Here is a 5,073-nt window from a genome sequence, read left to right as displayed (position 1 = left end):
CTCTTTTAATTTATTTATTTCCAAAACTGGCCTTCAGCTTTCATGAAAAGTTGTGACATGAAAAGTAATAACTTTTATGAAAAATTATGACTCTTCTGAAAAGTTGTAACTTGTATGAAAAATTGAGACTTTTATGAAGAGTTGCGTCTTTTATGAAACATTGTGGCCTTTCCGAAGGGTAGTAAATTTTTCAATGAGTTGTGAGCTTTTCGACAAGGCATAATAAGCATTTGTTCACTCTACCATTTGTTGTCTATAAATGGAGGGATTTTCTGCCACTATTATTTGTAGGTTTTTTCTCGCTATAGGGTAGTCAAATTCAAATTCATTAATTAAGCTTCTTATGAAGTTTGTTTCATTCCTCAAAGTTTTTTTCCTCCTATTTCATTGAGCTTAATCTTTACTATAAGTCATACTGATTCATGTACCTATGACAATTTCTTTTTGCTATTTTGGTGACTTTTTTTTAACTGTGTTAAAGATTTCAGCAGTGATGATTTAAAATTGATCTTCTCTTTTGTCCCTTTCAACATGTTTCTTCATATAAACAAACAAAATTAAATTTAATTGCAATCTGACATTACTATTCTTGCACCTCTCAGACCACAATTCATAACCTTGTTGAAATGGTTGAATTCATCACATTTGGTTCTTTAGTAAACAAAACTTTTATTCTTGCCACTATTATTTGTCGGTTTTTTTTGTTTGCTATACGAAGTCAAATTAAAATATATTAATTAAGCTTCTTATGAAGTGTGTTTCATTCTTCAAAGTTTTTTTCCTCCTATTTCATGAAGCTTAATCTTTAACCGTAAGTCATAGTGAATCATGTATCTCTTGCAATTCCTTTTTGCTATTTTGGTGACTTTTTTTGAACTATATTAGAAATCCATTGAGGATGATTGAAAATTTATCTTCTCTTGTGTCCCTTTCTACAAGTTTCTTCATATACTTTTTGGGAAAATTGCTTGTGGATTGTGCTATATTTGATAACATACAACAATACCTATGTGATAACTAATATGGAACCAATGATGATGTTTGTTAAAAGAACTAAACAGATTGCTCTCTTGCTTGCCACAATTAGTATATTATTTTGATTTTTTTTTGTTAGGTACAAACATATTGTATGGATTGAGGTATACAAATTATCGTCTTTGTTGGAGAATATTAGTGAATTATTTTCCAGCAGATATTGAAGAAAACACAGATACAAAGGCTAGAAAAAAAGCTCATCAAAAAAGCTTGATTTATTATCAGTTCCTTCCAAGGCTCTCCAAGTAAAAGTTTTTCCCTATTTCTTCACTTCAATCCTGGGAATATTAATGACTATTCTGAGACAATGAGAAAAAACATCTATGATACTAACAATTTTATGGTCATTTTTAACATATACATGATGTGACATACTATAATAAAAAAGAGATTGATGGAGGTTCATAAGAAAGGAGCCGAAGGTCCTCCATTTGAATTTAGTTAATTATGTTCTTATATGGACGTGATGTTCCACTTTACTTGGGAGTGTTGTTGTTTGAGGCTTTTTGGTCTCTTCTTAATGTCTGATGTTTTTTTTTGAGGATAGTAACACTTTTAATGTCTGATGTTTTTTTATAACTTCTTGGAATTTAGAAAAATTCATTACTTCTGACCAACTCTTTCGATGGAGATTTTCTTAGACTTCTTTCTTATACTTAAAATCTCTCTATGACTCATACTTTTTGTATAACAAAAACGAAAATAAAAAAATGGCAATTTAAGATTTCAGTGGAACACTTTGCCTTAAGATAAAATGTTCTTGACAATGTATTGTATGTATTGAAAATACGAATATTACCGAATGATCATATGTAAGCTTAGTAAAATAATTCAATCCCGTGCGAAGCATGGGTAATTTACCTAGTATATATATATAAAAGAGAACCTTAGACCCGCCTACGTGGCGCCACCACAAACTAGAATTTCCTTTTAATTTATGTATTTTCAAAACTAGCTTTCCTCTTTCATGAAAAGTTGTGACATTTATGAAAAATTGTGACTTTTGTGAAAAGTTGCGACTTTTATGAAAAGTTGTGACTTTTATGAAAATGTGTAACTTTAATGAAGAGTTGTGACTTTTATGCAAGGTTGTGACCTTCCCGAAGGGTTGCAACTTTTCCAAATAGTTGTAACCTTTCCGATAAGGCAGAATAAACATTTATTCACACTACCATTTGTTGTCTATAAATAGATGGATTTCCTCTCATTTTAAAACAATGAAAATTCTGAACCTCTTTTTCTTCTTCACAATTTAATATTTGTGTAATTTGCTCATGTTGAGTGACTCGCTGACACTATTGCTTATGTTACAGATACTGGTATGTATTTTTACGGTTATTAATTTATGGTTATGTTATTAAGCATAAATGATAAGATGTAATAATTTTCATTTTCCTTTACATTATTAATGTTTGTTACTATGTAATCTTGTATGTAAGACAATATAGTGTTTTAGTTTTAATGACTGATAGGTTTTAAGTATTAGTTTTATAAATTCTGTGATACTAAATTCCCGCGCGAAGCACAGGTAATTTTACTAGTAGTTATATATAAGAAATTTATCAAATTAGAGTCAGGAGGTAGAAGACTTTGCTAGATATATAACTCAAAAACTTTTAATTCTATAATACTAAAAAGTCAAATCAATCTTGGACTAAAAAAGTTATTTCAATATGATTTTCACAATTAGAAATGAATTAAATAAATATCATATACAAATCTTAAATAACTTAGATTTCCTACTTTTGATTTATTTCCTACCTAGTCTTCTTTAAATCAAGATTTTCAAACGTGATAATATCCAGTATCTTTATCAACTTTATAATCAATTTCAGTTTTTATTCCTTTGTAAAAACATTAGCAATTTTTTCTTCAATTTAGCAATAAACAATAACTATTTCTTTATCTTGAACCATATCATGAATGAACTGAAATTGAGCCCAAATGTTCTAGGATGACATAACTAATAAAAATATACTTGTGTTAAATCTCATCCAATTTGTTTCTCAAAGCATAGATTTGCATGACCTGTGCTGAGCACGAGCTCAATACTAGAGTAATTAAAGTGTTGTTCAAGATAAGCCCAAGTAATTACTGTACAATTGTTCATGAAAAATTTGAAATTGAAAATCAGACCAAAATGATTGAAGTAAAGGGTTTGGGGATTGTTACGGGTAAGAGTTATGACCAAACTAAGAGTTATGATCACCTCTTCTGTTTGCACCAAGGGACCAATGGTGCAAACAGAAGAGGTGATGATCATAACTCTTTTGGGTAAGGATGTGTATCATTTATGCACATGTTATTCAAACAATATAATACATAAACATGATCTTTAACTTGACTTCAACGGATAACTATGCCCTTCAACTTTGAATGTGCACAAGTAGACATTTAAACTTGTATAAAATTGAACAAGTAGACACACGTTTCCTACATGACATAATACACATAGGATACCACGTAGGACACAAAATTTCCATGTAGGGTGCTATGTAAGACGAATGTGTCTATTTGTTTAATTTTATTCAAGTTTAAGTGCCTACTTGTGCACACATAAAGTTAAAGGTCATAGTTGCCAGCTAACGCCAAGTTAACGGTCATGTTTATGTATTATATCTATCCAAAACAACACATCAAGGTAAAGCTAAAATAGTAAATTGAATCCCACTCTATAAAAAAGAAATTTGAAACTCTCATCAAACATGCATTCTAAAATTTATGTAGCACTGCAACAACCTTCACCTAACATGGACAGTCATAAGATTATTTAGTCGTCCAACAATATATACAACTTTTACGTTCTATCACCTACTGACAAAAGCTTCAACAATATGAATTCTAACAGCTGAAACTATAACAAAAATAGTTTTTAGCGGCAATAAATATACACATTAACAAAGAGTGTTAATTGCCACTAAAAATATATAAATGTAGCGGCAATTTATTACCGTTAGTTAATTACCACTAAAGATAATTTTTTTGTGTAGTGTGATATCATTGGGAATAATAAAAATTTGGACTGAAGAAAATAGTTCACATAAAATTTGTTAATATGGGTAACACACAAAAAAAAAAACTTCATTACATAGACAAACTTCAATGCCTTTTCAGATCATTCGTTCCTTTTGGCACCTCTTTATTGAGCAATACTCTTTGCAAAAGCTTTTGGTTCTTCTTTTTTCTAGCTCTTCTGACTATGATTTCCATGGTAGCTAGGCAAATTCCAGGAAAAGGCGTACTTTCTAGTTGTTTCAAAGCAGATTACTTCCTAGTGGTTTAGTAAGGGCTCTAGTAAAAGGTGTAGCTATTCTTGTCGGAAAGACAGAGCTACTATACTATATGGTTTAGTAAGGGCCCTAGGAAAAGGCGTAACTACTCTTGTCGGAAAGGCAGAGCTACTATACTATATGGTTTAGTAAGGGCACTAGGAAACGGCATAACTACTCTTGTCGGAAAGGCAGAGCTACTATACTATATGGTTTAGTAAGGGCTCTAGGAAAAAGCGTAACTACTCTTGTCGGAAAGGCAGAGCCACTATACTATATGGTAAAGATAGAAAACAAAATTGATTTTACCAGCTTATCAACATCATCTAATATCACAGTCAAATAATATATGAGCACTATTTATTTCAGAATCTCATGAAAAATTAGTATATAGTACAACAAAAGTGTCTAATTTCACTTATGCTTAGCTTCAACCGCTTAAAGAAGATTAATTTTTTGCCATTTACATCTTCAACTTCACATTTATTTTGTTTTTTCATTCCTCAATTTTCCTGATTCCTTGATTCGACTTATTGTTGGGAAAAATACTACAATATTGATATTGGATTGGAATTACAAAGTAGTAAATAGCTTATCACAAATACTGTGTCGTGGCAAGCCACTGCCTTGAAAGCGATTTCGGCCTGACTCTAGTGCAAATCGTAGTAGCCGGTTACTCCCTAAGGTTCCACAGTTACTCTCAAACACGTGCACTCATGGCTGAAAGTTTGGAGTTGCACAAAAATATTTGCCCAGAAATCCACAATAG

Source organism: Solanum stenotomum, chromosome 11 (assembly GCF_019186545.1).
Source record: "Solanum stenotomum isolate F172 chromosome 11, ASM1918654v1, whole genome shotgun sequence".
Taxonomy (NCBI): domain Eukaryota; kingdom Viridiplantae; phylum Streptophyta; class Magnoliopsida; order Solanales; family Solanaceae; genus Solanum; species Solanum stenotomum.
The sequence above is the reverse complement of the archived record's forward strand: the minus strand, read 5'-3'. Positions refer to the sequence as shown.